Here is a 21,130-nt window from a genome sequence, read left to right on the forward strand (position 1 = left end):
GGCTCATCAAGGTTGGAATCCTTGGTTGCATCTGGTGGAAGAAGAGAAAGTCGCACGAGGAAACTGGAAGGTTTCCAGTTCCAGAAAAGGCGGCCCGGAGCTCGGCACAGGAAGGCCCGGCTGCCGCCAGGGGCCCCCAGGTAGCCCATGGCCCAGGCCAGGCCCGGGGTTGGTGAGGGTGGCTGCCCCGAGGGTCCCAGCCAGGGGGGCTGGCGGGAGGGAGGCCGTCCTGGGGACAAGGGGGCCCTGGGGGCAGCTGAGGTGCAGCTGGAGGTCCCTCGGCTCTGGGGCCTTCGGGTGCTCCTGGGGCGCCGTTGAGCTGGTGGCTGGGGGTGTCCAGGGGCCCCTGGAGCCCTCCCCTGGAGCTTGCTCCCCCGGCCTGCTGCAGGGAGGGATCCCCCCGGGAGCTGGCCCAGGCTTGGGGAGGCAGCAGGCTCCGGCCCGTAGGAGGCCCGGGAAGTGCGCCCGGGAAGTGCACCGGCCGGGCTGAGCAGGGCGGGCGGGCTGCGGGCCGCGAGGTGGCGCCCGGCCTCCACTCCCGAGGCCACGGAGGCTCGGTCCTCCCCGCGGAGCCGGGAGCCGGGAGCCAGGAGCCAGGAGCCAGGAGCCCGGCGCTCTGCGCCCAGTGAGCCCCAGTCCTCAGGTCCCTGGGGGAGCATCCGTCTACACTTGCAGGGCCCTGCCGAGCGAGCGGGGTTCGTGCTCACTAACGGATGGTAACGAGGGGAGGGGACTGTTTCACTAGCTCACGACTGAGGGCTAGCAGCTGCCCAGGTGAGCAGCCGGAGGGACCTCAGGCCTCTGACCACAGCTCTGACCTCCGTCCGCGCTCCATCAGCCCCAGGGTTGGGTAGTGGTGACCCCGAGTGTGCGCTGTGTGCCAGGCGACGGGCAAGTCGTGCGTAAGGTTTGCTTCAGGTAAAACTCAGACTCCCCCCTCCCCCCAAATACCAAATGTCAGGTGATGGATGTGTTAACTTTCATAATATAGACGGGTACAAGTGACCACATGGTACTCTAAATATCCTGACAATTAGAACAGTTTATTTTATTTTTTAAAAAGTTTTTATTTATTTATTTATTTATTTATTCATGAGAGACAGAGAGAGAGGCAGAGACCCAGGCAGAGGGAGAAGCAGGCTCCATGCAGGAAGCCCGAAGTGGGACTCAATCCCAGGACCCCGGGGTCATGACCTGAGCCAAAGGCAGACGCTCCACCTCGAGGCCCCCAAGTGTCCTGATAACTCAGTTTAAAAGAACTCCTAAGACCCGGTGAGATAAGCACCACTGCTCTCCCTCATTTAAAAAACAGGCAGGGAGGGATCCCTGGGTGGAGCAGTGGTTTGGCGCCTGCCTTTGGCCCAGGGCGCGATCCTGGAGACCCAGGATCGAATCCCACATCAGGCTCCCGGTACATGGAGCCTGCTTCTCCCTCTGCCTATGTCTCTGCCTCTCTCTCTCTCTCTCTCTCTCTCTCTCTCTCTGTATGACTATCATAAATAAATAATAAAAAAAAATTAAAAAAAAAACAGGCAGGGAGAGACAAATAGCATGTGATCTCACTCATGTGTGAAATCTAGAAAATAAGGCTCTGGATACAGATAACAGATTGGTGATGGTCAGAGGCGGGGGGTCGAGGGTAGGCAAAACAGGTGAAGGGGGGCAGAAGGTTCAAACTCCCAGCTGTAAAATACATAAGCCCTGGGGATTTCCTGTACAACCCGGTGACTACGGTTACTAATACCGTATTGCGTATTTGAAAGTTGCTAAGAGAGTGGATCTTAATGTTCTTGTCTTAAAAAAAAAATTGGGGGGCAGCCCAGGTGGCTCAGCGGTTTAGCGCCACCTTCAGCCCAGGGTGTGACCCCGGGTCCTGGGATCGAGTCCCACATCGGGTTCCCCGCATGGAGCCTGCTTCTCCCTCTGCCTGTGTCTCTGCCTCTTTCTCTCTCTCTCTGTGTGTCTCTCATGAATAAATAAGTAAAATATTAAAAATAAAAATAAAATAAAAGCAAGAAGATTGAGGGATAGAAAGGCTAAATAATTGCCAGGTTACGGTTAATAAGAGGTGGGACAACTCTTCCTCAGTGGACGGTCAGAGGCCTTTTAAGATTGATGCCACCTTTTCTGTAGATGCTGAGAGAAGCAATTCTTTAATCCATTTATTTGTACTTTTGCTCAGTGTTTCTCTCCTTTTCTAGTCCAGCATCTGCCAATAGAACTTCTTGCCACGATACAAATGTTCGGTCCAATATGGCAGCCAAGGGCCACTTGTGGCTTTTTAGTCCTTGAAATGTGAAACTGAGGCACTAAATTTTATTTTATTTATTTATTTATTTATTTATTATTATTTATTTTCTAAATATTTTATTTTATTTATTTTATTTTATTTTTTATTTATTTTATTTATTTTTAAATTTATTTTTTATTGGTGTTCAATTTGCCAACATATAGAATAATACCCAGTGCTCATCCCATCAAGGAGGCATTAAATTTTAAATTTTATTTGATCTTAATTACTTTAACTTGAGGTAGCCACATGTAGTTATTGGCTACCTTGTTAGAGGGTAGAGCTCTGGATGGTTGAGTGTTCACTGAGGCCTGTGCCCTTGGAAAAGGGCTGGATAAATATGTTTCAAGTGAATGAACGCACGAGTCGGCCTCTGCTTGTGGGAAGCCTTGGGGTCTGAGCTAGCTGGAGGTGTGGGTGCCATTTTCAGGAAAGAAGGGAGAAGAGGAGACAATCAGGTTTGCAGGCATCATCCAAGAGGGGAAGTCAGCCTGAAACAAAAGACCACGTCTGGAGTAAAACAGCAAGCTAAGGAACACCGGTCATCACCAAAGGTGGCTGTATTTTATTTTTCATTCAGTGGTTAGGAATCAAGTCTCAAAGTGCAAAGGAAATTGGGCTTCATGGCGAGGACCCCGAGGAAGGGAGGGGCTGGGGAGACTATCCCTCATTACACAGGGAGAACCTAGGAGGTAGATGGGGCGGCAGGACGATGGCCCGGCTCCTGGGTTTGTATCGGAGGGAAGGGAACAAAGATATCATCCTAGGGGGTTAATAGTCTGGAGACTCAATTAGGCCACCAGGTGTAAACTCAGTTCCATTCATAATCCTTACTTTGGAGTTAAAATCCAAGAACTGGTCCTTCCATTTTCCTATGGAGTCTTTCTTCCCTAAGGCTCCGGCTCTCTCTCTTTCTCTTTCCTATGGACCTAGTGTAAATTCTTTATCGTCGTCATCATCATCATCATCATCATCATCATCATCATTATCTTAAGCCGTTGAGTGTATCCTGAAACCTAGGGTCTAAGTGAATTACATCGTCAATTCCTTCAACAGAGGGAGATGCTCTTAGGTCACATTTACTGAGCACTTATTATGTACCAAGTCCTCTAACTCCTTAAATGTTCACAACCTCTCTGTTCTCCACGGGCAGGTGCAATTATCACCATCATCATCACCATCATCACTCGATTTCCAAATGAGGACGCTGTGAATGGAGGGGTTGAGTAACTTGCCCAAAACTATACGGCCAGGAAGCAGCAAAGCCGGGGTTTAAATCCTGGGTACCTGGGCTCTAGAAATTATATCGTACCGTCAGGTTCTGAGAATTACCCTATAGGTATTGACTCTTCATCTTCATAATAACCCTATGAGCTGGAGAGTTTAATGATCAGGCCCATTTTACAGGTGAGGAAGCTGAGGCTTAACGAGGTTTGGTAGCTTGTCTCCAATCATACAGGGAGTTAGAGCTGGCGCCAGGATTTGAACCCAGGCAGGTGGACTTCAGTAGTCATGCTCAAAAACCAGGTGGGTGGAGATACTGGGCTGAAGAGTGTCCTTGCACCCCCCACGCATGTCCTTCCTAGAACCCCAGCACGTGATCGGACCTAGAGTCGTTGCAGATGTAACTGGTGAAGATGAGGCTATAGGGGAGGACGTGGGCCCTGGATCCGGTGGGACTGGGGTCCTTTTGAGTAAGAGGAGGAGAGGTACCCAGAGGCACGGGGTGGGGGGACATGTGAAGGTGGAGGCTGACACTGCGGTGACAGGTCTGCAAGCAAGGACGGCAGCGGTGGCCAGAAGGAATCTCCCTGGCGGGTTTGGGGGGCCGCGTGGCCCCGGGACTGCCGGGGGCAGAGCGGGCCATTGAGGGCCCTTGGTTCCACCTGCCCTAGGAAGCCGGCGCGGTGGGGGTATGTCCTGGACCGGGGGACCGTCGTGCAGCTTGCTGATCCGCCCCGAGAGGCCGAGGCCCCAGACGTCCCCAAGAATGAAGGCGAACCACGCGTTTAGTGGGCAGCAGGCGAATAGGCCCGAGCGCAGGGGAGGCACCCTAGCGGCTGCCTCAGTGTCCCCCGCCTTCTCACCCCGTCGGAGGACGGCGGCTGCTTGGCTCTGCGCCTGCCCACACTGGTTAGGGCCCCAGCTTTACGGCCAGGCTCCCCCAGCCCCTGGTGGCCTTGGACAAATTCCTCACCGGCTCCCTGCCTCGGTTTCCCCATCTGCAGGAGTGAGGGTGGCGAGCCTTCAACCCGAGTGCTGATGTGAGGCTTGAATGAGACGCGACAAGGAACTCCCTGGCCCTTGGGTTGCGCTGTCCTGGTGGCAGATGGCAGAGCCACGGCGGGACGGCAGGGCCTCCAGCCCGGTGGCTTCTGTCCCGGGGCTGGGCTCGGTGATCGGAGGGCTGAACCTACAGTGTCCGAGGTTTTTGCGGGTTCATCATCTACCCCCTTTATGGCCCTTTACAGATTTAAGAGCTGGAAGCAAGGAAGTACTTGCTATGCTCTTTGCTTTCCTGATCCAGTAGGTGGCAATCAGCCTCCATTATCGTCCCTGCGTCCCGCACAGGGGGTGTCCTCAGGGGGCCACTGGGAGTGCTTGAGGCCCTCCTACTCTTGGGAAGCACTAAGCGCCCCTCGGGGCACAAACAGGCCTTCTTGTCCATCCCAGACGGGCCTTCCTGAGCTTTTCGGGTGATTTCCAGGCCCAACACAGCAAGCACAGATACAGAAGTCATAGTCGCACGAGACACCTTCTATCTCGTTACCAGAAAGCGGGGGATTAGCCTGCGGTGGATTCCTGGTCCTAATGGTTAAGGAGCGACCCCGCCTGCCGCAGACCTCGTGGGGTTTTGCATGGAGGCATCTCCCCAGCTCAGTGAGGCTTTGATCCCCAGCGTGGCACACCGCCACCACCCCCCCACCGGCCCTGGGAGCTCCTTAGCCCCCCCAGGAGTCAGGCCCCCTCCCACACCTGTCCCACCTGCGTGTCGGCAAGCTGCCAGGTGATGCCGAGACTCATTCAAGTTTGAGAGGTTCTGGTTCACAGCATCTCCAGAGAAAAGGGTCCCCCCCGCCCCCCAGCCCAGAATGAGCTCTCGCTGACTCAGCCGAGAATAATTAGCCAGCGTGGCCATCAGGTGTCCTGTCCCCACGGCGTCCTCACTCCCCGAGGGCCTTAGAGACCTCGTCCTATGCATCAACCCCGGTCACTGGGGGCACAGGTGTCCTGGTGGGCACGGGACGAGGCATGCTCCTGAGGCCACTGACACCTGGCTCAGCGCAGCGGCTGGTCCCCCTGCCCCCGCCGCCGCCCCATCAGGGCCTGGCCCGCGTGGCCCTCTGCTTGCCCACCCTAGCAGGTGGCGCCCGGCGACTGCCCAGCGACCCTCCGCCCTCCCTCGCTTCACCCCATCGCGTGGCCTTGGGGGTCCCCCGTCGTCACAGGGGCGGGTGCAGCACGGCGGCGGGGTGCTCGCATAGGCGCCACAGCCCCGGGCCTTTGGTACGTGCAGTCGGCCCCGAGCAGCACGAGTCAGCTGGCACAGGCCTGCGTGCAGGCAGATTTGTGTGTGTGTGTGTGTTTTATAAGAACAGTGCTGCTAATGTATTTTCTCTTCCTTATGATTTCCTTCTCTAGCTTACTTGTAAGAACACGGTGTATCACACGATGACATACAACATACGTGCTAAACGACTGTCTAGGTTGTCAGTAAGGCTTCCGGTCAAGAGGAGGCTGTTAGCAGTTACGTTGTTGTTTTTTTTTTTTGGGGGGGGTTGTTAAAAGTTATATGTGGATTTTCTTTTTTATATATATATATATATATATGTGGATTTTCAACTGCACAGGGGTTTGGTGCCCTTCATCCCCCGCTTTGTTCAAGGGCCAACTGTATATTGTTGTAATTGTCCTATTTTTTTTATTAGCCAGTGTTCATTCATCTCTCACCGTGCCTTATTTATAATTTAAAAGTCATCCTAGCTATGTAGGAGTGCCACAGGTGTATCATAGGAAAACACACAGTATGCACAGGGTTTGGGATAGTACCTGTGGTTTCAGGCATCCGCTGGGGGCCTTGGAATGTCCCTCCCGTGGATGAGGGGAGTGTGCTCTCCCTCCTAGAAATAGGAGCTGACATTCCGTCTTCGCTACGTCCCAGGTTGTCGGCTACGTTGAATGTGCTGGTTCCTATAATGCTCCTTGCAATTCTAAGGAGACAGTACTATTATGGTCTATGGTCACCATTTCACGAACGAGTGAACTCAAGAATGGAAAGGTAGACACACTGGTCCGAGGCCACGCCGCTGCTAAATGTGTGACGGATCCGGAACTATACCCCAAGCCAGCAGGACTGCAAGCCTGAGAGCATGACCACGACAGCTTAGGTCCCCCCCGGGGGTTGCATGAATTCCTGGTATATGTGCTATTTTAAAACATTTGCCTGCAAATTATTATTTATTTATTTTTTTAAAGATTTAAAAAAATTTTTTTAAAACTTTTTTTAAAAGACTTTATTTATTTGTTCATGAGAGAGAGAGAGAGAGGCAGAGACACAGGCAGAGGGAGAAGCAGGCTCCATGCAGGGAGCCTGATGTGGGACTCGATCCTGGGTCTCCAGGATCAGGCCCTGGGCTGAAGGCGGTGCTAAACCGCTGAGCCACCCGGGCTGCCCTTGCCTGCAAATTATAATCTACTTTTCAGTAAATCCTTTTTTGAGCTTAATATTATTAATTATTAATAAATCAGGACAGTGTCTTCCCCGATGGTTAGTCTCTTAGTGTTCACAGGGGTTTCCTATAGTGGCCATAGGTGCCCTGAAGCGGATGGCTGCAAACTACAGAAATGTGTTCTTTTCCAGTCCCGGAGGCTCGAAGTCTAACATCAAGGCATCAGCAGGGCTCTGCTCCCTCTGAAACCCGTAGGGGAGAACCATCTTCATTTTTCCCTTGCTTCTGGTGGTTTGCTGGTAACCCTTGGCGTTCCTTGCTTTGCAGCTGCCTTGGCCTTCACTAAGCATTCTTCCCACTCGTGTCTGCGTTTTCTCTTCTTACAAAGGCCCCAGCCATAAATAAAGGATATTTCTTGGCTAACGGGCCCACTTGACTCTAATACGCGGTCATTTTAACTCATTACATCGGCAATGATCCTCTATCCAGATAAGGGCACGTTCTAAGGCACTAGGATTAGGACTTCAACATCGTTTTGGGGGGCGGGGGGGGGATACAACTCACCCTATAACAGCATCTCCTAAGGTAGAATAGTGGCCAGGCTTGTGGGTTCCAGGACCAAAGTGCCAGGGATCCAATCCCGGCTCTGTCACATAAGAAGCAAGTTGGACTAACTGAGCCTCACCTTTCGCCTCTGTAAATCAGGGGAATCTCATAGGGATGTGTCAGGAGCGAACACACCTAAAGACCTACCTAGAACAGCGATGTAGTAGAAACTGCAGGCATCCGTCCCAGATCCCTCTACAGCCGGTGTGCCCGTGCCCACCAGTCATCAACAGCTCACACCAGCGGCCTTCAATGGAGAATCGTCCTCGGCTGCAGGACCCACCGTGCTGGGGATCCCCTGGTTCACTGACCGAGGCTAGACTTTTTCTGAGACTTTATCTCCTCTCTTTCCTAATGTTTACTCCCTTATAGATCCTTCCCGAGAGCACGGCCTCGAGATGTCCTGTGCGTCCGAAGCCCTGCCTCGGCTTCCGTTTCTCAGGGACCCTGTCTGACGTGAGTGCCCGGGATGAAAGCATCGGGTTGATGTTGTTATCACTTTCAAGGAGCCGGTAATTAACCTCCCAGTCTTCCTGCCTTTTCCGTGATTTGGTACTGCAACTATGTCTACTGTTCCTGCCACTAATCTTGTAATGACAAGAATGGTCAAGGGGCACCTGGGCGGCTCAATGGTTGAGTGTCTGCCTTTGGCTCAGGGCGTGACCCTGGGTCCTGGGATCGAGTCCTGTATCGGGCTCCCTGAGGGGAGTGTGCTTCTCCCTTTGCCTGGGTCTCTCATGGAAAAAAAAAAAAAAGAATGGCCAAGTTCTTCCCATACACATTGATGGCTCCGGGCTGAGAGGGTCTAGGGGAAGCTGCTCCGTCATTGCCTCTGGCCTCCTGGCAGAGTGGGTGCCGACCCCAGTGCTTCACCCCGCCTGCACCCTGGCCTGCTAGGGCTCTTCCTGGCTTCGGGGGTCAGCCCGTCTCTTAGCACTTGCTACTCAGTCATTTGCAAAGAGAGCAAAGTCTGCTGTGTAACAGGATGGGGGGGGTAGTCACTGCACATCAGCCTGACACAGTGCCACCTGCCTGTCCCAGGGTGGCTGCAGACACCTGGGCCCCGTCCCCATTACTGGCGTCGCGAGCTCCACTTGCTGAAGGACCAAGGTGTGACGGGCGGCGCACAGTAGGTATAATAACATGGAGATTCATTTTAACCCTTGAAAACTCTGAAAGGGGGTGTGACATCCTCATCTTACTGCGGAAGTGGTCAGAGAAGTCAGGACGGTTCCCTGTGGCCGTGAAGAGGTCGCGCGTGAGGCCCTGAGCCCCGGCGACCTGCTGGGAAGCAAGCTAACTCTCGAGTCCCCTCTAGAAACTACTTTCTCTGAAGCGCCCAAACCACAAACCACCGATTTTCTCCTCGGGAGCAGCAGCGCTTGTAAGAGCTGGGGTCCTATCCCCCCGCCTGGCCCGAGGTTCATATCTGACCTCCCTGAGTCCTTCTTTTCCTTTTTTCTCCAGTCAGGGCTTAAAGTTTTCTCTTTTTACTTCTTTTTTTACTTCCATCGGCCACCTGATGCTTAAGCATCAGGTGGGAGGGGTGGGGGTGGAGGGACGGTGGCCTGCTTGGTGGAGGCAGTTAGAAGCCGGGCTTGCAGGCCAGTAGATGCCTACCCCCTCCCCTCCCCCTTCCTTCCCCCCTCCTCCTCTCCCCCCTTCCTTCTCCTTCCCTGCCCCTCCCCTCACCCCTCCTTCCCCCTCCCTTCCCCTCCCTACTCCCCATCCTCCCTCCCTTCCCCATCCCCTCCCACTTCCCTCCTCTCCCCCTTCCACTCCCTCCCCTCCTCGCTCCCCTCTTCCTCTCCCCTCCCTGCCCCTTCTCTCTCCCTCCCTTCCCCCTTCCTCCCTCCCTTCCCTCTCCTCCCCTCCCCCCTCCTCCTCCTCTCCCCTCCTCCTCCTCTCCCCTCCCCCTCCTACTTCCCTCCCCTCCCCCCTCCACTCCCCCTCCCTCCCTCCCCTCCTCCTCCTCCCATCCCCCCTCCCCAGGGCTCCCTGTCCCCCCCCCAGCTGGGTCCCTGCCTAGGTCCAACGCAGACAGCAGCAGCGGTGGCAGGAATCGGCCACGGCCTGGCCCCTGTGAGGCAGCCCGCCTGTCCTCCTGGCCACGAACCCCGCCGGGCCACAGGTGAGCTTGTCCCCTCTAGAGACGCATTTGCCCTCTGATGGCTTCAAATAATACATTCAGAGCAAAGACTTTTTTTTTCAGCTCTCCCACATCCTTCATCCTAGTATGAGGCTGTCCACTGGGCAAAAACTCAGTATACCTTAAACGGTTGGGCTTTTTTTTAAAAAAAAGATTTTACTTCTTTATCCATGAGACCCAGAGAGGCAAAGACCCAGCAGAGGGAGGGGCAGGCTCCCTGCGGGACTCGATCTCAGGACCCCGGGTCACACCCTGTGCCCCTAGGCCTGTGGCCCTTCCCGCCGCCTGCTGTGCTCTGCACCCCGGGTGGGGGGCAGCTGGAAAGGCTCTGGGTGCAGGTGCCCAAGCTCACCCACACACGGTTTCTAGAGGTGACCCTATACTTCTTCCCAGGACCCGGGGCCCATCTGCCCGGACTCACGGCTGTAAGACACAGGAGCGCGGATGGTGGGGAAGGAGAGCTCAGCAGCCAGGGAATCCGAGGGGCAGTGGCGACAGGTCCTAGAAACCTGGGACCTGACAAGGGCCAGACGAGGACCAGGACACCACCAGCCCTCCACTCCTTGTCTTGCTGTCTCCTGCTTTCTTTCTGGACATGGCGGCTTTGCCATCAAGGGAAGCCTTGGTGACCAGTAGCTCTGCCGTGTGCGACCCTCTGACCTGGGAGAAGGCTTGATCACACTCTGACCTCAGGCCTCCGAAGGTGTCTGCTCGGTTGGGGGGTGATGGGAGGCTCAGCTGGGCCCCCCTGAGCCAATCAGTCATAGCCACGTGGGTGAGGCACGAGGATGGGCCCTGGCTCAAGCAGGACCCAGTATTAGTGTTCATGGGGTCGGGCTCTCTATGAATGTGGCCACTCCATTATCAACGTCTCGGTTAGAGCTTTCATGTAGGAAGGGTGGGCAGGGAACGACATTTCCACCAGGAAGCAGGTGCCACACAGACCAAAAGACAGTAATCATCCTGTCCGGGCTAACCCTGTCTCCTCTCATTGCATCTCACATGCATCTTCCCCTCAGTGTTGATCCTGAAATGAGATATAAGGCAAATCTATGGGTTTTTCCCCTCCACTTTTTCCCACCACCTTTCCAAATACAAGGCAATAGAAGTTGACAAAAATATGTGGGGGAAAAAATCCAGTTGAAAGCATCTCATTGGACTGGTCAAATTTGACAAGGAGAAGCATAAATATGTACCCTGCTATATCCCCTAATTAATTCACTCCTTGAATTAAAAAATAATATATTCTTTACTGTTGAGTTTGTTCATCATTTGTGCCCATCCCAACGGGTTATGGTTCCTAGCTCTTTCACCCGGTCTACCCTACAGTCCTCAGAGGTCTCCGCCTGATACTAACACCTTTACGTCACCGGTGGGATGTTAGAAATCTCCTTTTTTCTTCTCTTCATAACAACTCCTGGAGCACACTGTGTTTCATAAAGTAAATATGAGTTATTTTTACTATGAAACCCTGCACCTTCCGTTCCTCCTCCAGGTTTACATTTGTGGCTTTCCTGATGCAAAGGGATGTTCTTCTGGTTCCAGTGATGGTTTTATCCCATTCGTCAAAGGATGCACACTAGATCAGCAGTCAACAGAATAATAACAATAATAGCATCAATACTTGCAGAGGGCTTGCCAGGTGCCAGCTACTGTTGGTTTTACATCTTTCAACATACATGATCCTCATAACAACCCCGGGAGTTTGGTACAATTAATGTTCCTCCTTTGTAGGTGGAGATGGAATTGAAGCATCCTGTTATTCCGTCTCTTAAGTGGCCAGACACTGTTAAGAGATTTAAGATCTTTTGGAAAAACTTGTTCTACTTCCTCAAATACTTGACCTATCTGTTGAATAAGGACTGATTGGTTTAATTCACAGTGTCTATTTTAACATAAAGAGTAGAAATGAGGGGGTCCCTGGGTGGCTCAGCGGTTTGGCGCCTGCCTTTGGCCCAGGGCGCAATCCTGGGGTCCCGGGATCGAGTCCCACATCAGGCTCCTGGCATGGAGCCTGCTTCTCCCTCCTCCTGTGTCTCTGCCTCTCTCTCTCTCTATCATAAATAAATAAATAAATAAATAAATAAATAAATAAATAAATAAATGTTTTTTTTTTTTTAAAAGGAGTGGAAATGATCCTGGAACGATGTCCTATTAATTTTGATTAGTTACCCTCAGAGTCAACTAGTATTTCTTAAGTGTCTGCTACATGCTCTAGACGTTTGCTTGATCCAGGAGTCCCGTGAAGGAGGGCGGGGGTACAGTCTCCGTTTCATAGGTGAGGAAACTAAGCCTTAGCTGGGTCACAAGATTGCCAAAGTCACGTGCTCATGGCTGGGCAAGCCAGCGTTCGGACCAGGCCCGGCCCACGATGGACGAGCTCAGGGCTCGCCGTCACACTGCTTAGTGAAATGAATTTGTGAGCTGTTTGCCAGTTGGCCGAGCAGACTTTAACAGAGAGGGGAGGTGGAGGGTGAAGGCCATCGCGTCCTTACCGGAGGAGAGGTGGGATCCCGTGGGGGGGTGTGAGGGGATGGACGTAGGAAGAAACCAGGGGGCAGATGGCATAGGCTGCCCTAAAGAGTGCCAACCAGTTCTCTGCTTTCGCTGCCCAGAGGGGAGGGGAACGTTCCCGTAGCTGACGTTTCTGGAAAGGTTTTGGTGATCAGGGTGTTAATCCTCTGTGTAGTCACAATTACGCTGTAACTACCAATTATGGGAAAACTCATCATTTTACTGTAATGTAATTACATTAAATAGCACCAGTCATGTCAGTGCAAAGACTGGGGCAGCCTCTAATTATCCACTGCACCCAGACACCTCAGCCTGGATCGGGAATAATTGGTGTAATGCAGTTTTGCCTTTTGGGGTTGGCCTCAGTTTTCCTCGGAATAAAGCTTTTCTTGTCTTCTGATCCGTGTGTGTGTGTGTGTGTGTGTGTGTGAGGTTCAGCTGTGCTCATGGTCTGGAAGCAGATGATCTGTTAACGTGCCCAATCTAGGTGTGACTTACTATTTCCCTCAACAAGAAGGGGGGGAGCTCCTCTTACAGGTGGCGAGCCCCCCGAGGAACGGGATGGCCTTTATTCTTCTCTCACGATTGCATGTGGGACAGATAATGAGAATAGTTGCCACATCCTGAATGCCTCCCTCATGCCTGGACGTGCCAAGCACTTTACATATGTTTTATTTTTAATTCTCAAAACAGCTCTATAAAGGAGATCTCAAATCCCCGTTTAATAGAAGAGGGAGCTGAGGATGAGAGACGAAGCAAGTTGCCCAAAGCCAAAGAACTAACACTAACAAGCAGCAGAGCCCAGCTTCATGCTGTGGCCAATGCCTGTGCCCTCTCCACTCCTTCCAGAAGGAGGCTGGCGCAGATGGAGCCAGGCTACACACATTTGCATGTGACGCTGGTCCTTGACTTTCTGCTCTATTTCGTCAACTTCTTCAGGACTGGAGCTCCAGCTTCCTTGGTTTCTAAAAACACCTCTTTCCTTCCTATGTGATAATCCAAATCTTTTCAGGGTTTGGTGATTGTGTGTGTGTGTGATGTGTACATTTTTAAAAGGTCGATTGGTCGACCTGAGGATATGAATGAAGATCCTCAGGGAAGACCAAGGTCTTCAAAGGAAAAACCGAACTACTGTGAGGTGAAGAGACCCAAAGCTATGATAAGGCTAAACACGGCCTTATTGTAAAAGTTTCTTTGGTGTTTCGATGTGGGAGTGATCTGATTTAGAAATTAGGGGAGTGCAGCAGATGTTGGGAATTGCATTCACTTGTAATAAAGTGAATGGGGTGGAGGCCCTGGTGGGTTTTCAAGTTATAACAGCTGGGACCAGTCTGTTGTATTTGCAGACACATGGTGCTTTGCTCGGTCCTTGATCAATTTGTTCTCACCCTAGAGGCAGCAGAAGCAAGAAGAGGCACCCCCGTTTCAGAGATGGAGACCCTGGGATGGGGGGCGACGAGAAACCAGATTTACCTTAGGAGGGCATCAGCACAGGTCACTGTCGTGAACTGAGGTCCTGAGAGCCCCGTCTGATGGGTTTGTTTGTTTGTTTATTTATTCATTTATTTATTTATCCACCTGATGGATTTTAATTAACCTTTAACAGAAACAGATATCCTTGCAGGGGAGGTGAGCAGCTCCAGGTACCAGATGTGGGATTTGGAGCTTCCCCCAAAGGATGAGCCTCACCTTTGCAGATGAATTTTCTGTGCTTTTATGAAGCATCCTCATAGAGGCTTTTATTGGTCCCTGTGGAATCAGGGAAGTTCGGCTTTTCTGCCTGGATGTTATGCTAGTCACTGAAACTGCAACAGGGCTTCTTCATTAATATCTGGAAGAGAGAGCTGTTACTTTGGAAAAACCCTCAAGTGGCTTCACGGAGAGGGTCAACTGGGATGCACCCCCCACCGGAAGACGCGGAGGAGGACAAAGCTGGAGCCCAGAGGACAGAGTCCTTCAGGAAAAATCCAAAGCATAAAAGCGACACCAGTGGGAGCACTCTCGGCACCACCGTGAGTAGTTATTATAGTAGTTACTGGAATAACCAACTATTCAGAGAATGACATGGAGTTTTCAGGGTTAATAGAATTCCCTCTACATTTTGATCTGAATTCAGTTTTTGGCATCCTTTTCTATCCTAAAAGGAATCAATGCTTCTGATAAACCTCAAACAGCTGGAAGGGATATAAAATAGGAGACGCCCTCCCTCCCCCTTAACCCTCCATTTCACACCCTTTAGGACTAACAACTGTAGGCAATTTCTTGTGTTACCCAACCAACATCATTTTAAGTAAAAGCAAGCATATATTTCTGTGTGCATGATTCATACTCGTCCTATATTTCCACAGTTATATTTTGGGCATTGTTCTGTATCATTAACCATAGACTTTACCTTGTTTATGAAAAAGTTATTACAAATTGTTGCTGTGCACGGAGGCACTATTATTTATTTTCATTTCTTATCAGTGAACATTTGAGTGGCGGTCATTTTTTTTCTTTATCATTTTTTAAAAAAAATTGTTGTCATTGCAAATAATGCCACCCTGCATGCTATTTGTATGAGTCCATTTGAGAAACCCGAAAACCAGAGCCAGAAGTACCTCTAGAGATCGACAAATTCAAGTTCCTTTATTTGCAGGTGAGAAAATGGAGATCAGACAAAGAAGAGAAGTGACGTTCTCAGGCTTATAGATTCTATTATGGTTTGGCCATGTATAGAACCCTGGTTTCTTGACTCCACAATCTCCTGCGTTCTGGAATTCAGATAAAAAGTGACTATTGTGCGCTCACTTGGTTAAGCATCTGACTCTGGATTTTGGCTCAGGTCATGATCTAGGGGGGATGTGAGATCAAGCCCCATGTTGGGCTCCATGCTAAGCATGGAACCTGCTTGGGATTCTCTCTTTCCCTCTCACTTTATCCTCTGTCCCCCCTTCTCTCTTAAAAAAAAAAAAAGACTGTTGAATATGCCTTGAAATAAATAGCCTGTAGGCTGGGTTTGTCATTCTTCCATTATATAGTTTTCTGTTGGGGCTGCTGCATATGGATGTGCAGGTTGTGCACCTCACAAAAGCACCCAGACTAAGAGGCAAGTGAGGCCTGAAATCCACAGTGAGCTCACCTTGCTAAGCCCTGCAGTGGGCCTTGGTGCTGCATCAAAATGATTTTCCCAGACTGGACACTTTTCTCAGAATTACCCCAGAGCACCTCATGGGCTAGCAGAGAGCCTCATTTCTGAGATAGATACTTGACTCTAGATCAATAAAGCAGCTTATTTTATCTTATGCAAGGATGCAATACCATTTATTGTAGTAGAAATAGATTTCCAGTATTGTTCACACTCTCTCATCCAGTCTTCCGCGTGGCTGACAGTTTGCATTCGATAGATAATTGTGGAGGATGAGGGCTACCACATACTATCGTGGGTAGGTTAAATGTAAGAGCCGAGTGTGGTGGACAGAGAGGTCTCTCATGGGCAGAAGGTCTTTATTTCTTTGCAGTTTGGTATCAGCTTTCCAGAGCTAATGGCGTTCCTGTCTTGTGAAGCGATTTGTCCCAGTCGGGATGAGCCTATTTTTCAGGTAAGTTGTAGCTTGAGCTGCACACTCCTCCCTGCCTATTCCTGCTCATAGTCCCCGCTCTGCCTCTGAGCCGCTAGCCTTCAGGTTCATGTCACAAGAAAGCTGTTCAGCTAGAGACTATTTACCCCAACAGCTCTTTCAAAGTTATCTTACTTTTTGGACACTGATTCTTATTTTGGGTATAACGACTCTTATTTTTTTTAAACCTCAAAACGCACTAACAAATGCTATAAGGGGTGATACTCCAGCATTACAGTTACAGGCAAAGAGACACCAATTCACTGTTTCGATGGATTTATTATCCTGTGTTAATTGTTTGGATATCGTTGGTCAGAATGAAGTATACTCAATTTTTTCCCCATTAAAATGAATAAAAATATTGTTTTATTTAATGACTCTCTGCATAGCACGGGATTTTCAGGAGTGAATTGGAGTCATTAAACAAGAATAGGTGTAATGGATCATGGCCCGTTGAGATCAGGGGCCATGGCTTTTCATTTTTACGTCGATGGTGCTGCAAACAAGCATGTAATAGGTCTTCAGTAGAAGTTTGTAGGATGAATGAATAGATCCTTTTTACAAAAGTGCAGGGGAGATATTTTCAAATAGACACTATGGGGATTGTGCAGCATAACCTCTCCTTTTCAAAATGGAAATGTCCTTTTTGGCATTTCCTTATTTGAATTGGCTGGGAGTGATGGAGCAATCCTACTGCAAACGGAGGTTGGACGTGCACATATTTGTTTTGCACTGGAGTGATTTAGTGTTGTTGTGTTTTGCTCAGGCTTCTTGAGAAAGGCTAGGCATTGGGTGCCCTGGTGGGAAAGAAGGGGACATCGAGGTGGTTGTGCAGGAAGAGGAGTGGAGGAAGCAGGCGGCACTGGGTAATCACCATTAGGAGGAGTGGATCAAGGTTGTAGGGGGCAGTCATAATGAAAAACTAGAGAAGTGTGGAGTGGGGATGGTGGGGGCCCAAGGAAGAGGGGAGCTGGTTCTGGGGGATTTCTAGGGAGAAGGGGGAGGAGGGTCCAGCAAACATTAACCTGTGGAGATGTGGGAGCTGGGGTGAGGGGAGGCAGCTCAGTGGGAACAGGCAACAAGGTCAGGGCTTTGATTTCTACTGCTTAAGAAAAGTGAGAGAGAGGAACATAGAAACACAGAGAGGGATGGAGAGAGGAAGAGAGATGAGAGATTCACAGACCAAGACAGAGAAAAAGAGAGACCGAAAGAGCAGGGAGAGGGAGAAAGGGAGGGAGGGAGAATGAGCCTAAGAAAGACATTTAAGCGCGCCTGGGGGGCTCAGGCGGTTAAGCGGCTGCCTTCAGCTCAGGTCATGATCCTTGGGTCCAGGGGTTGAGTCTTGCATCAGGTTCTCCATTCAGCAGGGAGTCTGCTTCTCCCTCTCCCTCTGCCCCGCCCCCCTGCTCAGCACGCTCTCTTTCTCTCTCTTTATAAATAAAATCTTAATAAAAATCTTAATAAAATCTCTCTTTTAATAAATAAAATCTAAAAAAAAAAGGCATCTAAAACAGAAAATAACCAAGACTGAGACAGACAGAGTCAGAGAGCACGTAAGTTGCTCTGCTGAGAGAAGGCTGTGATGGGACCTGGAAGTGCAGCATATTAAGCACCTGTTAAAGAATGGGAGCCCTGGAAATTGTTCCTCCTTCCTAAAGAGGAATGCGCTCTTGTCACCGAGCTGCCCGTGGCCCTCGGGTCTCTGCACACTGTAGTTACACACTCTCATTCTCCAACCCACTGGCTCATCCCCTGCGGGCTAAAGAGTCACAAGCCAAATAGAGGCACTGGTAAGAGGTAATAAGATGAGAAGCCAGGGAACGAGGGCCTTGGTTAGAGAAACACACACACCAGCAAACATTTGTTCCTTGGATGGGGGTGACAGGAAGGCCACCACCTCAAAAAATACCCCTCAGAGTCCTATGTGATGTTGCCTTGGGTCTCTTTTACTTTTTTAAATCAAAACCCATTATGGAGGCAGAGAAATTCCTTCTCTCTGGGTGTAGGTCGAGATGAGGATATTCCTGTTAAATTTTGGGAGTTCAGGTTTTTTCTGCTTCAGCTACTAACCGACTGCTTTCTTGGCTACTCAGTAAAACAGCAGATCAGAAATAATGTAAAGAGGGAGAATCTAGCGCTTTCCTTCATTAAAGTGTGGTGGAACCACACGGGACGCTGGAGACCCTTCTGGCTCCAGGTTTGGTGAGTGGGTAAGATATCCCACGTCAGCCCTCCTGCTGGGGCCCCCTGAGCCTCGCACGCAGGGTCTTCCATCCTAGCTGGAGATGGAGCAGCCCTGAGGCTGGGGACGGGACACCCACTTGGTGTATCCACCATGGTCTCACTTCTTGTATCAGAGGAAGAATGGTGGATGTTTTTGGGAATAAGCCATTTGTGGTTTTGTGAAAACGAGTACCTCAGATTTGAAAGCCAGTGTCCTTTGTGTGTCTTCCTACATGTGGGTACAAACTGTTAGGTCTAATCTGGCGTGGCCAGTAGACCCGAGAAGACCACCAAACATGGAAAATAAATATTTATATTTTTGGCCTGAGAGTGGGAAAGGCTATTTTGTTTTTCATGGGCCAGAAATCAGCTAAAGAAAGGGGCCTTGCAGCCATTCACAGTTTTAGATCTTCAATTTCCATTATCAATTAAAAGACAGTAAACTCTTATCCTGAATAGAAGTGCAATTAGATCTAATAATGAAATCATCAAGTACTATTGAGGTGGAACTTGGCAGTAATTAGTTTTTTGATACATAAATACAATTTCCAAATGCAATTTGTCCCTAAGCCCAGGCTGCTGATTCAATTCACTGTGTTTGCTATTACCAGGGAATGCGCGGTGAGGTATATTCCAATTCATCAGGGCTGTGTCTCTCCACAGAGAATGAATTGACTTGCCTGACATCTGAAATTACTAGTTGGACATGGAGAGGAGGTGTTATGTGACTCCTCTGGGAACTGGGAGTGGAAGGGGGTGCCCCCCCACCCCAAATCTCATTGACATGCAAATCACTCACACAAGCTGATCCCCTCTGCTTGTCCTGTCCTGTCCTTTGCCCATGTCTGTCTGTCTCTCTTCTCTTGCCTTCTTGACACTGCCTTTTCATTCACTTTTGTCTTCATACATTCAATGACGACTGCGGGTCTACTATACTGTGTAGGGTGCTGGGAGGTAGCAGTAAAGAAAGGAGATGCAGTTCCTGCCCTCTGGGAACTGTTAATCTAGTAGTCAACATTGACTGACTAGTTCTAATTGTGGTAGTGTTACGAAGGGTCCCATGAGAGTGTAACATGAGGTCTCTATCCTGGTCTCAGGGCTCAAGGAGAATTTCCCTGAGGAATGGACATTGCAGCTTTGATCCGAGGTGTGAACAGGATTTAGGCAGAGAATTTAGAGAAGGCCATCCGGGCACAGAAAAGTCTAGGAGGAAATTTAGTACAATAGAGATACAGGGAGAATGCCGGGGAGGCAGGAACAAAGGCAGGAAGCTAGCAAGGGGGCAGGTGGGTGCGATGAGGCTGTGTGATCGCAAAGAGCCAGATCACTCGGGACCTGGTAGCCCTTGTTGAAGACTTTACATTAGGAGCTGTTTGAAGATTTTAAAAATAAAAGAACAATATGATCCTACTCTTTAGTTGCCAGGCTCCCCTCAAGCTCCATAATGATGTACCTCTTAATTTGGAAGCTCTATTTGATCGCTCTTCAAGTCAGCTTCCGAGATTCCAGCTGGGAGGAAGGTATACTGAACAGCAGACCCTGGACCGGTGACTTATGTTGTCAGAATTTCAATGCTTTAGTGCTATGAAGCCCTGGCAATCATAATCAAAAATACTTCAGGCAAAGGTTAAAGATCCAAGTTATGGATTCATCAGATGAGAAAAATACCAGCTTCTATATGAATGGATGTATTTATGAAGTTTTGGCAGAGGTATTTCCCCCTTGCTGCTGCCATCCTAACCCAAATCCACCTAAGGGAATACTCAGGTCATTTTTATCCTCTCCTTAAGCCCTGGGCTATGGAGGGCCGTAAGGCTGACTTTGGGTTCTCTCCTCGAAATACCAGAGCAAAGTATCTGCTGACCCAGTTTTCTAAATGAATGGAGACTGTACTTTCGGTTGTCCCAGCGTGTTGGTTAGGAGAGGGTAGGCTGCTGTAACAAAGAGCTCCAACAGGAGAGCAGTTAGAACAAAAAAAGTCTATTTCTCCTTCATACAGCGATCCTGATGTGAACAATTTAGGTCAGGGAGAAAGTTCTGCTCATCTCCGTCATTTCAGGTCCCAAGCTCCTTGCACGTCATTACTCCTTTACCCTTTGAGACATTGTTATGAGCTGCGTAAACGATGCGAGGTTGTTGCTACACTGAGATGCTGGCTGGGGAGAAGATGGAGTAGAGCTGGAGCCCCTCCGCAGGCATTCCTGGATATCTTAGGCGGCACGCGTCGCTTCGGCTCACATTGCGTTGGTGAAAACTCAGCCCATGAGAAGAACTTAGTCACCCGTGATGCATCTAGCTGCAAAGGAGACCGTGAAATAGAATCTGCATGGCTGGCTGCAGTTCTATTACTATGGAAGAATGGAGAGTGGATTTTGATGGATGGCTAAGATTCTCCGCCAGACCCAGTGTGGGAGATCGAGGGCACGGTGGCTCCAATTCTTCACATCTCCCTGTGTCCATACTCTTTGCGATGAGATGTTGAAGCTCCTCTCATCAAGGAGTGGAGTCTGTTTTCCCATCCCTTGGTTTTGGGCTGGGCTTGTGCTTTGCTTTAGTCAATAAAATGTGATAGAAGTGACAGCACGTCAGCTGAAGCCTGGGCCTCGAGAGAGCTTGTGTGTTCTCCTGGACCCCCATCTCCACAATCAAAGCCACCCTTGACCAATTCTGATGGCTGGTTGACTCCCAAATGTGTGAGAAAGATAAGCCAAGATCCACAGAGCTGTGTATCCAGCCCATAGCTATCCACGGATGCATTAGTGTGTTCACTTGGGGCCAGAAGAGCTACTCTGTGACCCATAGACCCATGAGCAATAATAAATGCTTACTGTTTTTAGCCCCTGGGTTTGGGGTGGTTTGTTATCTCAGCAAGAAGTAACGGATGCATCCCCAGGGATTTTCTTACTATCACCGTGTAGCCTCTGAGAGTGATTAGAGAGGAAAGATAAAAGGCATGATACCAACACAAAGGGATGTTAAACTGGGAGTTTTGATAGAAGTAATGAGATAAGATGGCCTTCTGTCACCAAAATAGGTTGTGTTATGGACCAAACAGTAAGAAGTTCATGGCCGAGGTCCT

This window comes from Nyctereutes procyonoides, unplaced genomic scaffold, assembly GCF_905146905.1.
Source record: "Nyctereutes procyonoides isolate TBG_1078 unplaced genomic scaffold, NYPRO_anot_genome, whole genome shotgun sequence".
Lineage (NCBI taxonomy): Eukaryota > Metazoa > Chordata > Mammalia > Carnivora > Canidae > Nyctereutes > Nyctereutes procyonoides.